This window comes from Dipodomys spectabilis, unplaced genomic scaffold (genome assembly GCF_019054845.1).
Source record: "Dipodomys spectabilis isolate Male_0828 unplaced genomic scaffold, ASM1905484v1 ptg000091l, whole genome shotgun sequence".
In the NCBI taxonomy this organism is placed as follows: domain Eukaryota; kingdom Metazoa; phylum Chordata; class Mammalia; order Rodentia; family Heteromyidae; genus Dipodomys; species Dipodomys spectabilis.
In genome coordinates, this window is record NW_024870768.1 from 2,944,144 (window position 1) to 2,970,929 (window position 26,786).

Below are 26,786 nucleotides of genomic sequence, written 5' to 3' on the forward strand. Positions count from 1 at the left end.
TTTCTGCTCCTGGGTACTGCTCTACTATTTTGAGCCCCAGCTCCACTTCTGGTTTTCTGGTAGTTAAAGAGTTAAGATAAAGTTAAGATAAAGAATCTTTTTTTTTCATTTTATTTTATTTTATTTTTTGTGAACATACTGTACAGAGGGGTTACAATTACATGGGCAGGATAATGCGTACATTTCTTATCAAACATTGCAGCCTCCTCCTTTGTTTACCTTTCACATCCCTTCCCAGTCTCCCACCCCACCCCCCAACCCAATCTCCCCCCCCCCCCCCGCCCCTGCACCAACGTTGTAAAGCTCATTTTCGACATGACAACTTCTACTTCTCATTGTTGCAACAGGTCCACCTGTATCCTTAAACGACTTGTTTTTCCCCATCTCCTCCACAAGTTATACCAACATCAAATATAGTGAAAGCAGGGGTTATACTGTGGGGGAGGGACATACAAAGCAACAAAGAAATAATCTTATAAATGCATTAGAAACAAATGCATGAAAGAAAAAAAAACATTAAAATACATATCTAAGGGTTCATTTTCCTAACATCACATTATCTGACCTTTTCCGCTTGACTCATACATATACTAGATATTGCAAATAAGGGAAACCATGGGACCTAGGTTTCTTTGGGCCTGGCTTACTTCACTTAATATAATTTTTTCCAAGTCTTTCCATTTCCTAACAAATGGGGCAATGTCATTCTTTCTGATGGAGGCATAGAATTCCATTGTGTATATATACCACATTTTCTTGATCCATTCATCTACTGAGGGGCATCTGGGTTGGTTCCATATCTTAGCTATGGTAAGTAATGCTGCAATAAACATAGTTGAGCTGGTAGCTTTAGTGTGGTCTTGTTTGTAAACATTTGGGTAAATGCCCCAAAGTAGGATTGCTGGGTCATAGGGGAGCTCTATGTGAAGTCTTTTGAGGAACCTCCATACTGCTTTCCAAAGTGGTTGAACAAGTTTACACTCCCACCAACAATGAAGTAAGGTTCCCTTCTGTCCACATCCCCTCCAGCATCTGTTGTTGTTAGAGTTCTTGATTTTTGCCATTCTAACTGGAGTGAGGTGGTATCTCAATGTTGTTTTGATTTGCATTTCTTTTATGGCTAGGGATATTGAGCATTTCTTCATGTGTCTATTGGCCATCCTTCTTTCTTCTTCAGAGAAGTTTCTCTTTAAGTCTTTAGCCCACTTATTTATTGGGCAGTTGTTTCTTTGAGGATTTGTTGTTGGGGGATTTAATTTTTTGAGTTCCAAGTATATTTTAGATATGAGACCCTTGTCTGTTGTATGGCCAGAGAGGGAAAGATAAAAATCTTATGGACTTTCTGACAGGGCTGGCTCTGAACCTTGATCCTCAAATATCAGCCACCCAAATAGCTAGAATTACAGGCATGAGCAGCAGCACCCAGCTTGAGAACTTTGGTTTTCAACACTTAGGGGAGAAGTGGTCAGTGTCATGACTACCTTTGTAATCTTCGATGAGTGGGCAAACATATGGGTAATAATACAGGTTTAGTATCTCCCTTAATGGAGGCTCTTGAACCAAAATACGTCAACTCCCAAAATTTTGAAAGGCCACTTTGATGTCACTGGTTACAAATTTCACAGCTGATCTTCCCTGACAGATGGCAGTTGTTAAGATGCAAGTGGGAATGGGTGATCTGCTCAGTGGTACAAAGTGAACATAGCATGCCTGAAACCCTGAACACCATCTTGAGTGCACGCCTGATTTTTCAATACATGTATGCATAGATACACACACAATTACAGCCATATTAAATATTGTATTAATTCACTTTAGTTCTCTGTGCAAAATGGGTATGGAAAACAAAGATATTTTATGTCTATACTTGGTTCCATGTTTAATGTATTTAATTATATACATGCTATATGCATTTATGTACATGTATATAAATCTATGTGTGTAATGCAAATGGTCCAAAATCTGGAATTTTTCCAGATTTTGTTAAATCTGGGTTATGTTAATATGTTAAACATGGGTTACTCAACCTTAAAATGTCTAGTTAACAGAATTGCTGTCCTGGATCTGGATACATGAGGCAAGTCTCTAGGGCAATTCTCTTACTGTGAGCTGTTCTGGGGTGTGCTGCCATGTTAGGAGGGCTCTGAACTGTGTAGCTTGTGTCTTGCTGAGAGTTCTGGGCTGGATAGGTACATCAGCCCTGCTATGAAGTATGTGGTGTGTATTTTATGTACTCTGTATGGAATACACACTTCTTGCACAGTTCCCATCTGGGATTCCCAGAAACAACTTTTTCTGTATCAGGAACCTCAGTGGTTTTAGTTTGTTTCCTGTTCTGTGGATAATTGTTTGGATGGATACATCTCTGGCCCTTTGGAACAGTGTGGATGCATACATCTCTGGCCCTTTGGAACAAACATGTCCTTAGTAACCAGGATCCCAGAAGAGTCATTCACAGGAGGCCAACAGGGAGTGGGGAGATGCATCACTGTGGATGGCAACATGCTAGGGCTCTCTGGAATGTGTCCAGAGTATGTGCACTGTTCTGAGAGGGTAATCATTAGAAGGGGCAATAGTGAATGAGGCTTCTCCTCACAGATTGCCCTGTATCAGGCAGAACCAGTTGTCAGTTTGATTTCTGCTCAGACAGTGTAAACACTGGCATAGTTACCTCCTTGTGTCTGTGGCCCCAATTAAGGATAAGGGGTTGAATAGCAACACTGGAGAATCACTTGGATGATCTGGCAGATTAGGAAGACAGGGGACCTTGGCCTCTCTGAGGGCCACAAAGACCAGTGAATATATCAGACTCTTTGCAAGGGAGAATAATTCCGTTAGTACACTGTCATTAAGTGAACACAGATTGTACGTGACAGTCATCTTATTATAAACAATTCAGTAAAACCACTTGCACAAACATGTTCATTGTTGTACAACTCAGCATAGTCAAGGCATACAAATAGGCTATATGCTGTTCAATTGACACTTGGAACAAAAACTCAGATAGAGAGAAAGATAGAGAGATAGAGAGATAGATGTAGATATAGATATAGATGGACACAATAGAATTTTACTAATCCATTAGGAAGAATATTATGCCATTTGAAAAAAATGGATGGATCTGGAAAACATTATGTTAAGTCAAGTAAGTCAGGCTTCACTGAAGCCTCCTCTGAAGGCTGCCTACTACACTCCATTGAGAAGTCCAGCAGGGGTCTCAGCATTTGGCTGTGAGGAAGGTACCTGGGAAAGTCTCTGGAGCTGAAACCTGCCATGACTCCTGGGCACAGAAACTGGCAAGGCTTTCTTTCTCACTGCCAGGAAAGTATAAGCCACAAACCAAGGGCCAGATTCTGTAAAGCATTCCTTTCCTGGTCACCCAGGGCTCTGCCTCTGAAAAATTACCTTCCCAGTGTGACTTTTTTTTTGCCAGTCCTGGGGCTTGAACTCAGGGCCTGGGCACTGTCCCCAAGCTTCTTTTGCTCAAGGCTAGCACTCTACCACTTGAGCCACAGCCCAACTTCCAGGTTTTTCTTTTTCTGTGGTACTGAGGAATGGGACCCAGGGTTTCATGCATGGTAGGTAAGCACTCTACCACTAAGCCAAATTCCCAGCCCTCAGTGTGACCTTTTTACATCCTGATTATGACACCTGTCTGTGGTCTTAACCCTTAGGTTCCCAGGCCACTACTGTTTGCAAAAATTGAGCAGAGGAGGTAGATGGCTTGACTTTTCCAGAGCAAGAAGGCAAGCAAGCATGACCGAGAAAGAGAGAAAGAGAGAGAGAGAGAGACAGAAAGACAGAGAGACAGAGAAGGGGAGAGAGAGCATGTATTTTGTAGGTCAGAATTCAGAGAATACCAGGAAAGTACCACAGAGTAAGCACCACCCACTGTTCCCTGAATATTAAAGTCACGTTTCCACATATCTACATGATGACAATAATTATCCAAGGGATAATGAGTTTGAAGGCTGTCAGACATCTTTGCATAACCTATGTGTGTGTTCTTAACATTTTTCAAATCATAAAATTCTTCCATGCCTCTCCTCAGAGGAATATGTGCATCTTAATAATGTGATTGAAATTATCTTCCTCCTAGCTGTCATTCAAGCAGGTCTTTCAGAATAATATTCTACTGTTCTAAAGATATAGTAGAGAAGAAATCTGAATATTTCTTGAACCTGTAGAATATTATCAGAGAACTACATCAGAACTATATCAGAGGTTTATAAGTGCCACATATAATATTATGCATGAAATAGGGATGATGGGACACGTCTCCTGACCCAGTCATTCAGGAAGCCAAGGCATGAGAATCACATCAGCTTTGAAGTTTCAGGCCAGCCTGGGCAACACAGAAATATTCCGCTGTCCAGAGACACAGAGAGAAAGACAAACAGGGAGAGAATGAAAGACTGACAGACGGAGAAAAGGCAGGGTTATTGAAAAAGGTAAGGCAGATTATGTTATTTTGTTCAGAGTTTTCAGAGAAGCTTCTCTTAATAAATTCTTTCTTATCAAAGGACAGGAGGAAGCTAAGGAGACCCTGAAGTCATCTTGTGGAATTGCATTGCAGACAGAACCAGAACCTAGAGATAGGGAAATCCTTTGTAGGTTCCTGCATGTCAAGAACCCTTGTCCTTTCACTATTTATTTATTTATTTATTTACTTGGATTAAAGTCAATTTCAACAAGATAGTTCATTCGGTGGTCACAAACACGTAGGCCACAGAATTAGTCTGAACCACAGATTTGTTTTATTGGTTCCTAAAATTGAATTCTGAAATAGCTACCAAGACTTTAAAAAATAGAAAGTTACATATAAATGTTTGGATTTCCACTAACACCCAAGAGCAGAAAAAAGCTGACCAAGCTGATCCCATTACTATATGAATGCAGCTCCTGCTCACCCAACAGCCATTGTCACTGTGAATGAGGCACAAACCAGAGCCTACTGAGGCTGTGTTCCCACAGGGGCAGGCAGAGTAACAGTGTGCCAGGCTGCTTTCAACCACATGGTGTTCATCTGGGCCCAAATACAAGATTCAGTACCTGGCTTCTTATTTGATAGCATTGTAATTATATTATTAAGAAAGTATTTATTCCAAATAAGGTTGATTCTGTTTTGGCAACATGTAAGTACTGTTTTTCCAGTCAGCAAGAAATCTGTCCAGTGTTCATGAACACCTCCTTTTTTGTTCCTCAAATCATACTACCACTCTGTGGCTGCTTTCTAACATGCTATGGGATCACCAACAGAGAAATTTACCTTTTTTTCATACTAGATTTTAAGGTTCCTTTAAGGAATATACTGTAATCATCACTTTGCATAAGACACCACTTCCAAACTATGACCAACTCCAATCAATGTTTCATTCTGTGGTAGTCACAAATTTCACACTTAGTGAATATGAGCACCACACGTCTGTACGTAATCCTAATTTGTGTAAACAAAAGAAATTTCATTTAGAAAGGCATACACACATAATGGGCACAAAAGCATGAATCGATGTAAGTCCCAAATGATATATCATTGTCATCATTTTTTCACAAACATTTACTTATACTGCAAATGGCCTGAAAGAAGGCCCGAACTGAACACGGCCTCTGCACAAACTTGTAGCCATCTCTAATGAAAGTGGCTGCAGAGGGCTGGGGCAGTTGTTCCATTTTAGGAGGAATTGTCGACAAAGGCCAACACAGACAAGCATCAGGTATATTCAGAGGTAGCAGGCAACAGCAGAACAGACATGGATGATCACACAAATAGTTGAAGAGGTAGGTGTCTGTGCATGTATGAGAAGTATATTTCCTCTGGCTTGGGACTTCCTAATGCATCTTCCACTTCCATTGTGAATTCTGTGAGGTGTGTGGAAATCATACTGACTACAGGACTCTCTATCATGTCTAACACTGTCACTGCCTCTGGAAGCATTCCATCTTTATAAGTCATTCCAAAGATGGAGGGGTGGGGAACATCCTTTGTAAATCTGTAACTGTTGGTGGGTAAGGAACAGTAGCTCTTCCATCCTTTCCAAGAGGCCGGTCTTCTGTCCCAATTGTAGGCATTTTGGATAAGCACAGTGCAGAGGATACAGCCCCAAGTTCATCATCAGAATTATCAAAGATGTTGTCTAAGTCATACAGGGAAGGTGCCAAGTCTGATACCTGTGTAAGGCTACTGGAGTTATGCTAGCAGCATTATCTCGCTGGAGATCTCTTTTCGTAGCAGAACTGAACACAGACATGGCATTGTTCTCATCAGGGACCGGCATGGAATGACCTTGTGCAGTGACATCCTGGGTACTGAATCCATCCTCCGACTTATTCTCCTTCAGGGACTCCTTCTCTGTCCCTTCTATCCCTTTCTTGTTTGCTGTGAAGATGTATTTTGTGTCCCCGTGTAAGGGCCATTGACTTCTCACAGACTGTCTCCAGGTTGTTGAGAGAGAGGCAATGGGTCAAGGAAGTGGAGCGGCTGCATCTGGGGCTGCTTGCCTTGCCATAGTTGAAACCATTTGGCAGATTGTTCCAGGAGTCTTTGCAGTGCAGTGCAATCTGAGGGCCCCTCCATTTTGGTGTCACATCCATCTGGGAGCTCTGGAGATCACAACTCAGCATCATCACTGGATGGTAGACAAAAACTTTGCTACCACTTTTCTGATGACTCTGGGTTGGATGGCCTAATCTCACAATATAAGGCAGTCTCTCTGACTGCTGCCATCAGAGGCAGTCATTTGCCTACGAGGACAGTTCTGTTATCCAGAGTGGACAGCTGCTGAAGTTTGAGCCCATTTCCATACACGGCTGGATTCACAGCGACTGAAGGTGGGTCCAAACTCTCTGCTTCCTGACCTCATGACTAAGGGCTGAGTGTTGGTGGCAGCAGGGAGATAGGAGAAGGAGGTGAATCCATAGGATTCACATTCATTTGCTTCTTTGTGTTTCTGGAAGGCACAGATGTTTGTTTATTATAACTAGACACCTCAAAGGAGGAGTCCATCCCTGCAAACCTAGCTTCTGTCCTGGTGTATCTGTCTCCATGCATAAGTCTTCAGCCACAGAGGGCCGGTAGCAAAATGGTATCAGAGGTCTCTCTTGCAGCTTGTCTTCTTTTTCTTATCTCTCTGTTATTCTGTGCTTAGGAGAAGCAGGAGGTGGTAAAGATGGAGATGAAGATGGTCCTGCACTGAACCTTGGTTGAGATATTGTCAGAGGTCAGTTGTCCTACTGCACAATATTTTAAAAGGTTATGCATAGAGGTTAGAGGTGTGGAGACTGGGCATCACTGTGAAGTGCAGCATCCTACATTCATGGGAAAGGCCCTTTTTCCATAGTCCTTCTTCCACAACCTGCAGTTCAGAATGATCCCACCCACTGGGTTGGGTCCATCTCCCCACCAGAATATCCATAACTCTTCACACTCTGGTTTGACATCACGATGTCATACACACAGCTAGTTGGCTTGCAGAAAGGGGATGAAACTTAACAGGATGGGGACACCTTGTGCTGGGGCTGAAATGATGGGTGCACAGGCCCCATGCCATCCCAAACTGTACCAATGCCATTTGATCCCCATGGGTTCAGCCGGCCAGAAGAAGTTGGAGTGACAATCTCACAGGCCCACTCCTTTTACCATCTGGTTCGCTGCTGCAGTCAAGATCCTCCACAAGATGAGCCCCCAGAGTGGGACAGGTTGGAGCAAGGCCCTTGGGCCCCACAGGCGTTTGAGGGGAGGGGAGCCATGGAGCTGCCGCCAACAAGCAGAGCCACAGCCATGGAAGGAACTCTTGCCACAGGGGTGGTGCAGCCCAGGGACATCCCCTCCTTTTCCCACATCCCCACTCCTCTGCTGCCCCTAGTAATTAGTTTGTTTATTCATTTTGCCAGTCCTGGAGCTTGAACTAAAAGTGGTATCCCCCAGCTTTTCTGCTTAAGCCTTGCAACTACCATTTGAGTCTCAGCTCCAGTTCAGTTTTTTGTGGTTAATGAAGATAAGCCAGTCCAGGCTGGCTTTGAAGGGCACTTCTAGGAATATAGGCATGAACCACCAGCACCGGCCTTGATCCTCCTTCCCCCTTAGTACCACACTGTAACCCCACAGAGGCTGGGTTTGTCTATCCATAACCCTCAGCTGAGCTATCACCTATCCATGTCCTACGACAAATGCACTTTCAATTCTGGCTGCATATGGCCCTGACTGAGGCCATGTCTACAGCAGTGATTCCTGATAAGTCAATGTGACTTTGCATTCTTTCAAGGAGGAACTGTCACACGCCTAGGTAGCTGGCCCATAAGAAATTTGTTATGTGATCTCATAGATTTAATGCTCACTCAGCTGCGAATACCAGTAAAAATTAAAAGAAAGACTATACATTTCTAAGATAAAATCCTGTGACAGAGACAGGATAAACATTTCCATCTCAATGAGGATGAATACAGGAATAGAAACAAATGATTGGCCATAAACAAGACTGACACATGGCAGGGCAAACATTAAACTGTACCACCCCATCATCTCAGGTAGACTGTAGAAGAATATGGGCTGCCAAAGGCTTGGAAATCCCTGTCTCTATGGATTGCTGGTCACATCCTATAGGACCACTGTCTTGGGCAGGCTCTGTCTGCTGTCTCCAACTTAACCATATAAGCACTGGGTATGGCTGGACTATCTTTCTTTGGTTTCCATCACATCCTCACTTCCATGGCTTCATTTCACTAGAGGCTGTTTGCAGGGACTCTGATTCTGAAGCACACTGTGTGGCCTTCCAGAGTTTAACATGTTGATGGAGGTGGCCATGACTGCAGTTTCCTACACCTGCAAATCCAGCATGACACGATCACATGGGTAGCACTAATATTCACTGACAGAACAAGCCACAGCTCTGCTGGCTTGAACCACAGTTTTAACAGTTTCTTGTTGCCTTGTCAGTTGGACATAGGGAAGTGAACACCAATGAGGTCATTCATGAACAGGGCAAATGTGCCTCTTTAGTTATAATAATTTTGCCCTGGAACATCATTGAAATATATTCATTTTGGGGTAATTTTGAGTTTGATGAATGGGTGACCTTTGGATTTCTGAGATGCCCTCATGACATCTTTTTTTACAATTTTAATTTTTATTGTTTTAAGGGTGGTGTACATAGGGGTTACAGTTACATAAGTTACAAAATGAATGAGGACATTTCTTTTTGGACAATGTCATCCCTTCTCTCGCTCTTTCCCTCGTGGCATCTTTCTTAATGTTCTAATGGACGGCACATGACTTATTTTTTCTCATTTGAAGGTATGCCCTTTGATTTTTTAAAATTCCCCACACTGTAATTTATTTCTATATCCATTTCATGTTTGAAGACTATTTTGTAAGTTCATCTTCCACACACGTAAAGATTACTGGCTATACCTCTATTTTCTTTTTGTAGGTGGACAGCCCAATAGTTTCTATTTCCTTTTTTGTGTGTGTTTAATGTTCCTAACTCTAACATTATAATTTCTTTCAACAAAGTCATAATTGTGGCTAAACTCATTGGTCAATGTATGCTCAACAGTGCCCAAATGATGGCCAACAATATCATGAGGGCGGAAGGGCTGCCATCTCCTGAGAAAATATGGACATGACTTACTTCTTTTTATGGGTGAGGGGAGGGTCCGGTCGTGGGGCCTGAACTCTGGACATGGACACTGTCCCTCAGCTCTTCAGCTCAAGGCTAGCGCTCTACCACTTGAGCCACAGCGCCACTTCCGGCTTTTTTCTTTTTGCTCATGTGGTGCTGAAGAATCGAACCCAGGGGCTCAGGCATGCAAGGCAAGTACTTAACCACTGAGCCACCTTCCCAGCCCTGGACATGACGTACTTCTAAGAAGAGCAAATCTGAGCAACAGCACTTCCCTTGGCATTCTCCTTTGGGAACCCCTCCATGTTCCCTTTTCCTATGTATGCTGCAAATTTTCTAACTCTTTTGCTCACAGAAAGCCTAATCCTAAAATCACCATCCACCTTTCTCTGAGCATTTCTGAAGGTGAAATTCCATTGAAAGCTAGAGGGAAGAGGTGGTAAAAGCCAGGAAAGTAGTGATTATAATTTCACTGCTGAGAAAAAATGAAAATATAATTTGAAAAAAACAAGAATATGACTTTTCATTCACAAAACCTTGGATGAACACCCACATTCCTGTTCAAGAGGAGAGCCCACAGGAGAAAGATCCAGAAGCATTTGATTTATCTGTAAAGTTTGGTTCTTAAACGAACCTCATGAAAATAAACACACAACATCCAGTTTAACAATGTATTCTAGCTTACTTTGTGTGTGCCTCTGTGTGTGTGTGTGTGTGTGTGTGTGTGTGTGTGTGTGTGTGTGCCTGTGCCTGTGTGTACTGGTACTGGGGCTTGAATTGTGGGTCTTATGTTCTCCTTCATCTTTGTTGTTTATGGCTGGTACTAGAGCACTTGAGCCAAACCCTCGTTCTGGCATTTTACTGCTTACTCAGAGATCAAGTAGAGATCACATTTCTGCTTGTGCTGGCTGCAGACTGAGATCCTCAGATCTCAGGCTCCTAAGTAGACAATGTACAGTAATGAGCCACTGGTGCTCTGCAACCTGCTTTCTTTTTTCTTTTTCTTTGTTTCCAGTCCTGGGGCTTGAACTCTGGGCCTGGGCATTGACCCTGAGCTCCTTTTGCTCAAGGCTAGCACTCTACAACTTGATCCAGATCCATAATATCTCACAGACTTTCCTTCCTGGGCTGGCTTTGACCCACTATCCTCAGGTCTCAGCCCCCTGAGTAGCTAGGATTATACGTGTGAGACACTGGTGCCCTGCCCTGCTTTTGTTTTAATTGCTCCTTGCTTAGCTGAGCATCCTTTTCTTTCTTTCCCATACAGTATTTTCCACACTAAATGCTGAGTTACATAAAAGGAAGCACTGAGAACAGAAACTGCACACACAGCTTACTTTTAGCTGAATAAGATTCTGCATTCCACTGTGGTCAACACAATATTACTGATACAGAATTTTTTAAGGTTTTTCCTTTTTTTGTATGTTTTTTATTGCAAAAATACTGTACAGAGAGGTTACAGTTACATGACCAAGGTAATGAGTACATTTCCTATCGAGCATTGTTGCCTCCTCCTTTGTTTTTCCACTACCATCCCATCCCTCCCACCTCCACAACTCCCCCCCTCCCTACCAAAATTGTAATGTTCCTTTTCAACATAGTATATTGTAGATCTCATTGTTACAATGGGTCAACCTGTATCCCTATTTAAGCATTTTGTTTTTTCCCTTCCCCTCCCCAAATTAGAGAAGTGAATATCCAAGATGCAGGGCACCAACATCAAATACAGTGAAAACAGGGCTTATACCGATGGGGAAGAACATACAAAGAAACAAAAAAGAAATCACATGGTACATTAGAAATCCGTTAGCAAGAATATTTGTGTCCCCATCTTGGGCAGATTTTGTTTTTTGTTAAAAAAAGAAAAGTTCTTGAAACTCTTATTCATTTAAGCAACTGCTAGAGACTCACTATTCCTCAACAGAAAGTGTTAAATTATATCTTTCAAACACAATCCCCTTTCATTCTCTTGTCTCAAAATTTGTATCCTGGTCACCAATGATGCATATTATCACTCACATGTAGCATCTAAAACACTTGACATTATCCAACTAGAGGACAGAACAGAGTTATGTAGAGGCTGAGCAGAGCCGAGAGGAAGGGGACAAAAGCAGATGACAGGTACCAAGGACTTGTTGACAGAGGTAAAATCCCAGTGATACTTTGCACTTTGATCATGACTACAGGTAACATCAATTAAGCGTGAATTTCAAAATAACTAGAATAGAGGATTTTACATATTGCTGTCATGAAAAACCTATTGGTTATGAAATACAATTTGCCCTGATTTGATCATGCTCCATTGAAGAGATATGCTGAAATATCCCTGTTTCCTCCACCCCAAAGAGTTTATGACTGTTTTATAATAATTAAAAAGAATAATTATAATAAATCTTTGGCAGGTGTCAGAGTGGCTATGCTTGGAATCCTAGTTACTCAAGAGGCTGAAATCTGAGGAACACAGTTTGAAACCAGCCAGGGCAGGAATACCCATGAGACAACTATGTCCAAACACTAAGTACCAAAAACCAGAAGTGGAGCTGTGGCTCAAGTGGCAGAGTACTACCCTTGAGCCAAAACACTCAGGGACAGCATCCATGTGCTGAGTTCAAGACTCAGGACTGGAATCAAAAAAAAGAAAAAATGTTTAGAAACCCTTCTTTGGTGGCTATATCCACCAATATTCAAACATTCAATCAAGATGCTTTCCCAATCCTAACCATGTCATGGCCACCTTGAATGACTTGCTTTGCAATACAACATTACAAGGAGAAAACTCTCCCTTCTATCTTCAACAAAAGAGATCCTACAAGCCTCAGTGGCTCTTGCCTGTAATACTAGTGAGTCATAAGATCTGAAAGCATAGCATAGTTCAGACCCAGCCAGGCAGGAAAGCCCAAAGGACTATTAACTCTAATTAGCTACCCCCAAAAAAGGCCAGAAATGGAGCTGTGACTCAAGAAGTAGAGTCCTAGCCTTGAGCAAAAAACAGGCTTAGGGACAGTGCCCAGGCACTGAGTTCAATTCCCAGATCTAGCATGAGAAAGACAGAGACACAGAGAGAGACAGAGAGAGACAAAGAGAGAGAGACAAAGAGAGAGAGACAGACAGACACAGATTGAGTTCCTACAGATTGTGCTTCCTTACAACCTTATGCAAAAATGTCAGGTTTCAGAGGAAGAATATCAAAGACAAAATAAATAGATATATACTTTTTGTGTGTTTATATATTTAACCGGAAATCCAAGTAGCTAGGTTGTTCAGAAAGCGTAGACACAGACTCGGAGAAAAGAACAGTTTAGGTTGATATAATACTAAGTCCATTTTTTTTTTGAAACAGGAAGGCAGTGGGAAAGAGTAGGGCAATTCGCCCATAGGACACAGTGCTGCCATCTATCCACCATAAATCAGAGTACAAGTCCTAGCAGTGGAAGTTTCACTCTATCTTCCTGGTTTCTCTCCCCCTAGCCTGGAGAGGAAGAATGGTGGAGTCACTCAGAGTGAAGGAGAGGGCCACAGAGCTCACCAAAGTACAAGTAGAACAAATCACCAGGAAAGCAGACTTCACCAGTGCCTCCCTGGCAACCACAGCAAACAGCAGTATAATGGTCAGGCCATATGGGAAATCAGCAAAGTACTAGACACACTGCAAATTAAAGCTTTGGGCCAACATGGGTAGCTTCTGGATTTGTGGGTCTGAGCACTGAGTCCTAGTGTTCTTTTGTTTGTTTGTTTGTTTGCTTTTTGGGTCCGGTCGTGGGGCCTGAACTCTGGGCCTGGGCGCTGTCCCTCAGCTCTTCAGCTCAAGGCTAGCGCTCTACCACTTGAGCCACAGCACCACTTACCGATTTTTTTCTTTTTGCTTATGTGGTGCTGAGGAATCAAACCCAGGGCCTCATGCATGCAAGGCAAGCACTCTACCACTGAGCCACCTTCCCAGCCCCAGTCCTAGTGTTCTTGTTGGTACCTCCAGCACTTTCCAGTCATATCTGCCTGTGGACCTAGTCAAGGGATTTGAGATGAACAAAATCTGCAGTCTGACTACTGGGTGACCTGTTCCAATCACTCGGACATCCTTCTTTCCCTCACTCCAGCCAGAGGACTTGGTTCTCCTGACTTCCTCTAAGGCATCACCTTGTGATCACAACTGCAGACCTGTGTGCCATGGAGGATGGAGAGATGCCAGTGAATCCTCTCCTATTTGGGGAATGTTCTAAGTTTCCCCGTCTGAAGTCATTTCCTGGTAATCAGTGTATGAGACAGGCCTGGACTTCACTGAGCTCCCACATAGTCAAAACATCCTCCTGATATGACAGGCACTTCCTGTAGACCTTGCTATGGTTTCATGGACTAGACTCCATAAGGGCTAATGGATGAAGAGACAAAGCAGCCTTATTTTGGCAGGTTTTCAATCTTTTTTTAAAATTTTTATTATTATTTTTAAGTCAGATACACTTTACTTATTGTCTGTGGAATCCATGTATCTTGACACAATATTCTCATTAATGGAAATCAGTATGTAGCTTTATAATAATATGGAAACAATATAAGTCTATGATTCATTATATTTTTTCCTGTCTTCATTTTTGAAATGCCAGTTCTGGGGCTTGATCTCAGGGTCTGGGCAATGGCTTTGTACTTTTCTTCTCTTGGCTTTGTTTATTTCATTTATTTGTTAGCACTCAAACATTCAAGCCACAGCTCTGTTTCTGCTTCTTTGAGAGCTAATTGGAGATGAGATCTTGTTTCTTGGATCTCCCTGCCCAGGCTGGCTTTGAACCACTATCCTTAGATCTCAAACTCCTGAGTAGGTAGCATTATATGCACGAGCCATTGATACTTGACTTTCTCTCTCTCTCTCTCTCTCTCTCTCTCTCTCTCTCTCTCTTCTCTCTCTCTCTCTCTCTCTCTCTCTCTCTCTCTCTGTGTGTGTGTGTTTGTGTGTGTGTGTACACTGGGGCTTGAACTCAGAGTCTTCTTTTACTCAAGGCTACAAGCTCTACCATCTGATGCTTCTTGTGATGGGTAAGAAGGAACATGGGGTAATTTGGCTATTTCTTTGTTTCCCCTGTACTGAGGTTTAAAGTCTGGTCTTTGTGCTTGTGAGATAGTTACTTTTACTGCTGAGGCATGCCTCCAGTCCTGTTTGGGGGCAGTTATTTTTGAGATGAGGTCTTGCCTTCCTGCCTGGAAACACATCAAGGCATAGTATGTCTAGGTTACATTCTGATGCCACTAGAATAACAGGAACAAACAATATCGTCATTGAGTAGGGGTAGCACAAAGTTGCCAACCAGATCTGCCCTTAATCCATGAGCTTCCCTATCTAAGTTTTTCAAGTAGCTAAGATGACAGGCATGAGCCACTGGCACCAAACAGCCATTTACTTTTGTAACTCTTTATACTGAAACCAGGCCAATATGTTATTTTTGAAAAATATTAAAAAAGGTTTCCTATTCTGATTATCTTATTATTTTGCTTTACAGACCTAAAATACCTGCCAATGGATGTTAAAGGGCTTCTTTGTAAATCAGAGGAAGGTCAAACACAAGAATGTGTCATGTAGCCTTCTAGAGTGTAGAAAGTATCAACAATTCCAAGACATTTAGAAAATTCTTCTACCTGCACTTGAAATAGGGGCCAATTTGCATAAACAATAGCTGTAATTTCAAACTTCCATGGCAGTATACATAACTTTTGTGATCGCACTGCAAAAAAAAAAAGGAGACATCCACACGTATTAAAAATTATCTTAAATAATGCTACCAAGTAATTCCCTCACTCAACATAGTAATCAGTGGGAGAACTTACATGAAACTTAATTGTGAACATAAAAATAAAATATTATTTCTGATCTGTTGTTACTACTCACTTTTCTGCCTGGTAAATTTCTTTTTTTAAAAGCACGTCAGGTGACACCATCTAAAGACAAATGTACTCATTCCGTGTCTTATATAAGTGTAACTGCTCTGTACATCACCAATATAATAAAAATGAAAAAAATTAAAAAGCACCCTAAATTGAGAAGTGATAAAGTGGGGAGATATGGAGAATACAAAGACACATCTACTTAGAATGGCTAAGTTTTAAAAGACATACATGTAAAAATATCTGATAAAGTAGACAGAAACAAAATTAGAAGATATAAAGAAAACCACATTATATTAACAAAAGAAACTCTCAATCAGGAGGACATACCAATTCTTACCATTCATGCAACCAATATAGTTAGTCAAACACCACTGGGCCTAAAAACAGGCATGGACCCTAACCTAGTAAGATGCTTCAATGCCCCACTATAACTATCAAGTATCAAGGTGGTGGGGAGGGGAATGAAAGAGTGGGGACAAGGCTGCAATGCTTGGTAAGAAATGTACGCATTATCCTGCCCATGTAATTGTAACCCCTCTGTACAGTATGTTCACAAATAAAATTAAATTAAATTTAAAAAAAAAGAAAGAGTGGGGACAAGAGTGAGGAGGAGAGGGGGTGGGGGAAAAGAATTTAATCAAGTCTCAGAAAATTTGATAAAGGGGCTGCGGAAGGTCGCTCAGTGGTAGAGTGCTTGCCTTGCATGCATGAGGTCCTGGGTTCAATTCCTCAGAACCACATAAACAGAAAAAGCCAGAAGTGGCATTGGGGTTCAAGTGGTAGAGCTCTAGCTTTGAGCTGAAGAGCTCAGGGACAGCGCCCAGGTCCAGAGTTCAAGCCCCATGATTGACAATAAAAAAGAAAAAGAAAGAAAAAAAAGAAAATTTGATAAAAATGAAATAACCCCCTGTGTCCTGATCAACCATAATGGAATAAAACTAAAGGTTAACAAGAATAGGAAATATTGAAAGTCATGAACACTGAACAATACATAGTTGAATGATGAGTGGGTCATTGAAGAATTAAAAGAGAAATATCAAAAGTTCCTAGAATCCAATGAAAATGAAAAAAAATAATAATGTGCCAGAACCTGTGGGACAGAGCAAAGGAAATGTCAAGAGAAAAAGTCTATAACTGGGCATTGGTGGCTCACAATTGTAATCCTAGCTACCAGAGGCCATGATCTGGGGATTGTAGGTCAAAGCCAGCCAAGGCAGGAAAGTCTTTGAGACACTTATCTCCAATAAACTACTCAAAAAAAAAAAAAAAAAAAAGGATGGAAGTGGAAGTGGGGCTCAAGTAGTAGAGTGATAGACTTGAGCCCAAAAGTAGCTCAAGGACAGAGCCAGGCCCTGAGTTCAAGTGCCAGAACCAACAGACACACACACACACAAACACACACACACAGAGAGAAATGGGGGAAATGTTTATAGCTTTGAGCACTTACATCAATAAAACATAGCGATATGAAGTTCATACTACAATGACGCACCCAAGCCCTAGAAACTAAGGTCAATCCAAACACAAAAACCAGTGCATGGGAGAAATAATAAAACTTAGGACAGGAATCAACAAAACAAGGCCTTAAGAAAAGTAGACAAAGAATGAACTGGGTGCTGGTGGCTCATGCTTATAATCATAGCTACTTAGGAGGCTGCGATCCATGGATTGGAGTTCAAAGCCAGCCTGGGCAGCAAAGTCTCCGAGACTCTTATTTCCACTAAACTAAAAAAGGAAAAAAAGAAAAATCTTCAGGTGGAGCTATGTCTCAAGTGGTAGAGCACTAGCCTTGAGCAAAATGAAGCCCAGGGGCAGTACCCAGAACCTGCGGTGAAGCCCAAGGACTGTCTCACACACACACACACACACACACACACACACACACACACACACACACACACACACACACACACAAAACTTACACATATAGAAAAAACAACAATACATGAAGACTCAACACCACACTATTGAATAACATGTAAGTCACTGAGAAAAGAAAGGGAGAAGTAAGACAGTTGTTTCAATCCAGGGAAAACAAGACTACATAAACCAGAACCTCTACGATACAGCAAAAGCAGTCTAGAGAAGAAAGTTTATAAATCTAAATGCCTAGAGAGAACGAAGTTGCTCAAGTAAATAACCTCAAGATGCAACTAAACCTTCTGGAAAAATGTGAACAAGCAAAACCCTACACAAAACTACTACACAAATAGAGACAGTCAAAACCAGGGGCGACATCACTGAATTAGAGACTAAATATGCATAGAATCAACAAAGGTAAAAGCTGGTTCATTGTAAACAGTAATACAACTGGCAAACCCCTAGCTACATTAACAACATAGAGAAGAGACCTCAATCAACAAAGTTAGACTTCAAAGAGGGAACATCAGAATATGAATGGAAGAAATCCAAAAGATTTTAAAACCTATACTCAAGATTGGAAATCTAGTAGACATCGACAAATTCCTCAAATCATATGAGTTGCCTAAGCTGAACCAAGAAGATATAGATGACTTAAACATACCCATAACAAGCAATGAGACTAAGGATGTAATGAAGAGCCTGCCTACATGGAAAAGTCTAGGTCTCAAGGCATTTGCAGCTGAAATCTACAAGATCTTTAAAAACAAACATCAGCCCTCCACTAATTTTTCCATGAAACAGAAAAGGAAGGATCACTCCCAAGCATATTTTATGAAGCCAGCATTATACTAATCTCAAAACTCGGTAGAAACCCAAATTAAAAGGAATTGTATGTAGACTAATCACTTTAATGAATATAGATCAAACTTCTTGTTAATGAATTTCACAACTAATCAGAAAGACTAAGTACCATGACCAAATTGGTTTCAATCCATATATTCAAGGTTGGGTTAATATCCCTTAGTGAGCATAATATAGAACCAAAAAGAAGCTGGGCACCGGTGGCTCATGCCTGCAATCCTAGCTACTCAGCGGGCTGAGATCTGACCATCATGGTTCAAAGCCAGCCCAGGCAGGAAAGTCCATGAGACACTTACCTCCAAATAACCACCAGAAAACTGGAAGTGGTGCTGTGGCTCAAGTGGTAGAGTACTCACCTTGAGCTGAAGACCTGAGGGAAAGCACCCAGGCCCAGAGTTCAAGCTCCACGACCAACAGTTAAAAAAATTAAATACATAAAAGAAAAAAAAAGAAAAGAAAAGAAAAGAAAGAAAATAAAGTCAAAAAGAAACATTTTTCTTTACCTTATGTATGGTCTACTCAGGTGTGTATCTTTGGGCATATGGTCGGGAGGGCACAGAACTCAAAGGAAAAAGGCTTAAGAAGTGTAGCAGGGGAGCTCACTCGACCATGATGAAAATGAAACATACAACTCATGGGTGGAGACCAGAGGGAGGGACTGGGAGAGAATGAGGCTACAGAGGACACATTGCCTTACTCAGGTCGTTGTAAACGCTCTGTACATCACCTCTAATAAAAATTAAGTAACAAATTTTTTATACTTTTTATTGTGATTAACTGATTACATAAATTTCACAGTTTTCACAGTATTATGAGATAGTGATACTTAGTTGAAGTCACAAACACATTCATGAGGCAAATTGTCATTATTATGGTTTATGAAGTTTGTGAATTCTATGAGCTTTGACAACACAGCTATTTCCTCCACATCAGGTGGTATGTACATTTCTTCCTTTTGCTTAGTGTTAGCTGTTCCCTCTATCCCTCTCATTCCCTCCCTCCCATAGCTGCCGTGAGTTGCTTGGTTTGTTTTCATCAGTGTCCAGTGCAGCTGATGGGCCCTCTGTTGTATGTTTTTCCGATTCTGTGTCCTCCTCCTAATTTCCCTCAGATGTACATATATAATATATTATAAATATATATTTATATTATATATATATACCATATGTGTGGTCAACAATATGGGGACATTTAGTAATGTTATGACAAGATGTGTGGAAGTCCTATGTGTGTTGAGAACTGTTTACTTTGTTGTATCTCCTTGCATTTTGTGTAACTTATTTATTTTAAAGGAAACTTACAGACAAGAAAACTTGCTCCAGGGCTGGGAAGGTGGCTCAGTGGTAGAGCACTTGCCTTGCATGCTCAAGGCCCTGGGTTCGATTCCTCAGCACCACATAAGAAAAAAGAAAAAAGCCGGAAGTGGCGCTGTGGCTCAAGTGGTAGAGCGCTAGCCTTGAGCTGAAGAGCTGAGGGACAGCGCCCAGGCCCAGAGATCAGGCCCCACCCACGACCGGATCCCCCCCCCCCCAAAAAAAGAAAACTTGCTTCAGAAATGGAACAAAATCCAGAGATCTTGGAACTAGGAAGCCATATCCAGGAAGTGGAAACTGTTCTTCACTCTCTCAGGATAAAACAACCTGGAACATTGCCCAGAAGACCCAGGTGATCTGTTATAATCACCTCCTGGTTTTATATGCCATATACTGGTCTAGCCAATGGTAAAGTAGTAAAACAGCTACAGTCATAAAAACATACCTCCAAGAATATGATTTTCTTTTGTTCACTCGTTTATGTGCAGTAGAGAATAAGGTAGAGAACAGGGAAAAAGAGGGATCAGAATGGCTGTCAGAACATTCTGTTTAGAACATTCTTGGAGAACATTAATTACTGTCACTCATCTTCTCTTTGAGTCTGAGCAGAGGCAAGGCAGGTGATGAAGGGCACAACTGTAGGCTTAAAAGCTCTTTGAGATGCAATCTGCCACCACTACAGAAACCCACACTTAAGAATTACTACTTTTAAGGGTTTTCACACCTTTAACTTTCCTAATTATGATGGCTAGTGTTAATATGGGCAATTTAGGTCAATTGAAGCAGAGAAAAAGAAAAATAAGACTGAAAGAACTTGGGGCTAGGCAGGTGACTCAGTGGTAGAGCGCTTGCCTTGCATGCATGAGGCCCTGGGTTCGATTCCTCAGCACCACATAAGCAAAAAGAAAAAACCCAAAGCGCTAGCCTTGAGCTGAAGAGTTGAAGGATAGTGCCCAGTCCCAGTGTTCAGGCCCTACAACCAGACCCCCCGCCCCAAAAAAAAAAGACTTCAAGAACTTTACTGCTGGAACTTTTGATGACCAATCAAGAAACAATTTACTGGGAACCAATGCAGTAGTTCTATTCAATGTATAGTATGTAAAAACTGAACTATATAACTTGATGGTGGAATGAGAAGGAGAAAATGGGGGAGGACAATGGAATGGGTGACACTGATCAAGATGCATTGTACACATAACCTGACTTACAGAATTGAAACTTCCTTGTATACCTACTTAATAAGCAAACATAAAATATGTAAAAAAGGAACAAAAGAAAAGTGATCATCTAAATTCATGTAGAAAAGGCCTTTATCAAAATTCAACATCACTTTTTTACTAAAATCTCTGAAGAAATTAAGAATAGAAAGAATTTACCTTAACATAAGAAGGGCAGGGTGAATACACCTACCGTCAACATCATGCTAAAAAGGAAAAAATCAAAACCATTTCCTATCAAACTGGGAAAAGGTAAATGTATCCACTATCTCAACTCTTTTTTGTTGTTGGTCAAGGGGCCTGAACTCTGGGCCTGGGCACTGTCCCTCAGCTCTTCAGCTCAAGGCCAGCTCTTTACCACTTGAGCCACAAGGCCACTTCCAGGTTTTTCTGCTTATGTGGTACTAAGGAATCGAACCCAGGGCCTCATGCATACAAGGCAAGCACATTACCACTGAGACACCTTCCCAGCCCTATCTCAACTCTTATTCAGTACATTACTGTGATTGCTAGCCACAGCAATAAGGAAAGATATAGAACTAACACAAACTCAAATAGTAGAGGAGGAAATAAAATTATCCCAATTATCTCTCTCTATATATAATATGACCCCATCCCTAATGGACCCTAAAGATGTTTTCCAAGTTCCTAAAGCTGATGAAAACTTTGGCAACACAGCAGGATATAAAAATCAAAGACTAGCGGGGTGACTGCTGTTCATGCCTGTAATCCTAGCTACTCAGGAGGCTGAGATTGCAGTTCAAAGCCAGCCCGGGTAAGAAACTCTGTTAGACTCTTCAATAAACCACTCAGAATACTGGAAGTTGTTCTGTGGCTCAAGTGGCAGAGCGTATTCCTTCAGCTTAAGAGCTCAAGCATTTCTGCTATGCTGTTCACATTAAAAAAAAAACCCACTGGATTTATTAGTATAGACAGAAAGTTTCTGAATAGAACTCCAGTAGCTCAGTAAATAGGGGCAAAGATTGACAAATGGTATTACATCAAGCTAAAACCTTCTGCATAGCAAAGGATATAAACACTCAGCTGAAAAGACTACCTACAGAAAGGGAGAAAAGCAGAAGCTGCAGAAGCAGTGCCAAGGGACTAATATTGAGAATATATAGAGGAGTTTAAAAATCGACCTCTCAAAGTATCAGTTAATAAATTGCCCAATGACTTGAGCAGATACTTCTTAAAATATGTACTAATGACTTATCAATAAAGAAATACTCAACATCTCAGACCATACAGAAAACACAAATCCAAATGACATTGAGATTCTAGCTCATTCCAATCATTCAGAATGACCGTCATCAAAAACACAAATTGGAAGTTCTCATGTCCAAAACGAGCTTTACAACGTTGGTGCGGGGGGAGGGGAGAAGGAGAAGGATTGGGATTTGGGGGGGGGGAGGCTGGGAAGGGATGTGAAAGGTAAACAGAGGAGGAGGCTGCAATGCTTGGTAAGAAATGTAAGCATTATCCTGCCCATGTAATTGTAACCCCTCTGTACAGTATGTTCACAAATAAAATTAAAAAAAAAAACACAAATTGGGGCTGGGAAGGTGGCTCACTGGTAGAGCACTTGCCTTGCATCGCTGCTGCCCTGGGTTCAATTCCTCAGTACCACATAAGCAAAAAGAAAAAAGCCGTAAGTGGCACTGTGGCTCAAGTGGTAGAGTGCTAGCCTTGAGCTGAAGAGCTGAGGGAGAGTGCCCAGGCCCAGAGTTCAGGCCTCACAACCAACCCCCCCCCAAAAAAAAACCCCACAAATAACAAATCCTGAACAAGATGCAGAGGGAAGGGAACCCTCATATGCTGTTGGAGAGAATGGAAGGTAATGCAACCACTGTAGGAATCACTGTAGAAGTTACTCAAAAAGTTAAAAAAACAAAAACCTACCCTTCCATTCAGAGTTGCAAAGAAATATAAATCAGGATACTACACAGAGAGGGGCACAATTTGCAATTTATTTACAAGGAGGCCAGGTATGGAAAAGGCCCAAATGTCCAACTGATGCCTGGATCAGGGAAATGTGAGCTACTCACATGCACACGCACATGCCTATGCACACACACAGACACACACAGACTCACACAGACACACCCTGGTCTACTGAGTCTTCTCTCACGTACTGGATTATGCAGTCATAACGAAATTACAGAGCGGTGCACAGCAGCGTGGGGTCCCTGTGCAGACCCGCATCTGGAGTTGGGCATAAGTGCGAGTTTCGCCTCTGCGGCCCCTCAGAAATCAAGGTTGTCAGCGCAGCCATGACCAGCAACAACAAATGCTTCAGTTGTGGCCAAGCTGGCCACTGGGCCAGGGACTGCCCTACTGCTGCGAGACGGGGGCGAGGAGGACCGAGGGCTGGGGCAGAGGGCTCCAGGTTTATCCCGCATCCCTGGTAGACTTCTGCTACCGCTGCGGGGAGTCCGGACACCTTGTCAGGGACTGTGATCTGGAGGAGGACGCCTGCTACAACTGCGGCGCAGGCGGCCACATCGCCAAGGACTGCAAGGAGCCCAAGAGAGAGCGGCAGCAGAGCTGCTACAACTGCGGCAGACTAGGCCACCTGGCTCGAGACTGCCAGCAGGCAGATGACCTCAAGTGCTATTGTTGTGGCCAACCTGGCCATATGCAGAAAGACTGCCACAAGGTGCAGTGTTACAAGTGTGGGGAACATGGACATGTGGCCATCAATTGCAAGAAAGTACTAGAAGTCAGCTGTTACCGCTGTGGTGAGACTGGGCATTTTGCCCCGGAATGCACCATTGAGGCCTCGACCTAATTCTTTTCCAGCATCGCCCCTCCTCATTTCTGCTGATAGTGTATTAATTTCTCTGACACTCTTTGCTGGCCAAAGTTGGCCGATGGAGGTTCCTCCCAGGCTAGTGAGCTTTAATTGCTCTGTAAAAGCTGGAAGGGGGGTAGACAAATTACAAAACAAAAACTATTTTCTGAATTTACCTGGGTCTTGTGTGTAATGCTTTGTTATACAAACCCTTTCTGAGTCTCTGATGAATAGGAATTGTGGGGAGGGAAGAGTTGAATCAGATCATTAAGCCCATCCTGGTTTTCTTAAATATTTCTACATAAGATGTAAAACCAAATCTAGAAGTCTCTATGAACTCCCATTAGTTACTTCAATTTTATCATAATGAAGGCCTTGTGTTGCCTGACCTCAGGACCTACTAAATAATATCAAGTAACATCTGTGACAGGCCACTGTGGGATAGACATATAAGCGACAGTAAATGAAATGAGAAGGACAACATATGTGTTGAAGTGTATGGGAGAGAAATTGGAATAAAAACCTAAACTGGTACAGCTTCATTGCAGGACTGCTGCTGGATATATAAATCGTGAAGGCAAAAGATAAAAACACACATTTTCTAAAACTAAATCTAATACTTAAAGATAACATTGATTCTCAGAGCTAGCATAACTAGGATTCATTCAGGAATTGTAGAGAAATGCATTTTCACAGAAGTGAGCATGTTATTTTTGTATAATATTATTATTAATTGGGCAGCTGAGTTTCATTTGCTCGAATTACACGTTTTAAAATCGGATGGGAAAAGAAACTGAGTCCTAGAAGATACATAATGTAATTTTAAACTATTTTTACAAAGCTGGAACCCCTCATAGACTACTTGTGCAACAAGATAGTGAAACAATTGGGAGGACCCTGAAAGGCAACAGCTGAAAGAATACACCTGCAGGATCAGTCCCATTTCCCACATCAAATGCACTACCCATGGAAGGGAAGGCTGAGGTCCAGGAGGGACTAAACCACACAGACTACTCACTAAATAGCCCTAAAACCCTCTTATCCTAAGCTGAAAACAAAGGGGGACCCTGGTGAGGTGAGGTTTGATCAGTGCCTCAGATTATTACATGAAGCCATTTGCTCTCTCCTTCTCATGATCCACAACTCATGCATTATAGTGGCCCAGATACTCCCAAACACCACCAATCTTGCTTTGAAGATCTTAAATCCATTAAGCAGCACCCAGCAACAGTCCAAAGATCAATTTGGTATACCAATGCACAGCCCAGTTCTCTACCAGGGATGTTTTTCAAATATTCTGCTCCTGGCAACCTGCACTTATTTCCAAGCAGAGCCTGTTTATTGTTGCTATTTCTCTTTTGTGTATCCAGTTGATTAGGAATTTTTAGTGATGCCCAGTTCTTTTCTGTATCATTATGTTGTGGCATATATGTTTCCTTGGTGGTCTTTTCTTTCCATCTTAATAAAAAATGATAGAAAAGCTGAGATTTGCACAACAGATATAAAGTGGGCAATCCATTTCCAGGCCTCTTTTCTTACTGTCCTGTACTGAGAGACCCATACTCTGCTCCTCCTCCCCCTCCAGTAAAACTTTCCTTTGTGTCCTAGAGGGCCTTGCAAGAAGGATTGCTTAGAGGCAGAAGCAACCTCAGGGCCCCTGCCCCATCTGTAAAGGAAACCACTGAGAAATCTGATGTCTTTAAATCCTAGCATAGCTGAGTGCATGGCCTTCAAGACAGCAGTGAGCCTGCAGCCCATTTTTCAATCATATTCTTTTCTCCTGGACCCAGACCCCCAAAATCTTAAATCATAATAGTAATTGTATTATTAATAACAATACATCCATCTTCACCTCCTTTTCTTCCTTCATTTGCAGGAAAACTTTCCTCTGTGTACTAGAGGGTCTTAAAATAGGAAATGCGTAGAGGCAGAAGCAACCTCAGGATCCCTGCCCCATCTGTAAACAAAATCATTGAGAAATATGATGGCTTGAAATCCTAGTATAGTTGGGTGCATGGTCTTCAGGAGAGCAGTGAGCTTGTAGCCCAGTTTTCAGCCATGCTCTTTGCTCCTGGACCCAGAACCCCAAGAAACTTAATATCATGAGAATAGTAACATTAGTAATAATTTAAAAAGACATATTGTATTATGCCCTGCTGCCTTATTTCTCCCAACCAACGGCCTGCTGTGTGTGGATCTGTCACTCAGTTCTGGGAGCCCTTGTATTAGAAAGAGACTTTTTGTTGAGCTACAGATTAAGGTGCTTTTTGCCCCCAGAGAAGACTTCTCCTAATGGAATTCTTGATAGACTCCTTTTTAGGGCCAGATAGTCAGATTCTTGGGAGAGCCCAGAGACAGCAAATAAATAAATTGTACCTCTGGGATCATTCCCTATTCGCACAACAAAGACAGTACCCATTGAAGGCTGAGGTCCTGGAGGGGCTAATTCCCATCCTAAAGGGGCTAAAACAGAGATTCCCTACTAAGGAGCCCTGAAAACATGCGTATCCAAAACTAAACAAATGGCGGGGTTGGGGGACCCTAAAGAGTGGAGGCTGGACCAGGAACTGGGATTCATCAATGAAGCAATCATCCCCCTCTATCTCATGGTCCATAATCCATATATTCTTCTTGGCACAAGTACTCCAAAATACTACTCCTTCTCTTTATAAGACCTTAAATAGATTAAGGACCACCTAGGGATGCTTCAGTGGTCAATTTAGTATGGTAAGATAAAGCCACATTCTCCATCAGGGATGATCTAAAAATATTCTGTGCTTAGTAACTTGTTGTTTAAAAGTACAGCCTCTGTTTGTTGTTGGCATTTTCCCATAAATATTTCTTGACCGTTCAGGAGTTTCTGGTGATGTCAGATCTTTTCTGTAATACTATGTTGTGGCTTGTTTTCTTGGTGGTCTTTGTCTTTCTATATTGAAACAAAGATGATGGAAAAGTTGAGATTCATATAAGGGATATGAAAGGGGGATCACCAGGAGCTTATAGCGGGCTACCAATTTCTAGGCCTCACTTCCTACTCTCTTTTACTGAGAAGCCCTTACTTTGCTTCTCCACTTCCTCCATTCATTTTCCCAGCTCCTTTATACCTGTGAATGTGGACCAGACCTCATATAACATAAGGCAGCCCTCACAGCCAGGACTTCTAGTTGGGGCTGTACCAACCTGCCAGTTGTCCTGGCATCTCTCACTCACTGATAAACTTTGCCTCTGCTTGCACTTTTCCTGACTCACA

General features: G+C 42.0%; 1 pseudogene; it reads left to right on the forward strand.

Annotated features, from left to right (window-relative positions):
- Positions 1-21,362: 21,362 nt before the first annotated feature.
- On the forward strand, positions 21,363-23,533 carry LOC122112035 (annotated as a pseudogene).
- The last annotated feature ends 3,253 nt before the right edge of the window (positions 23,534-26,786 follow it).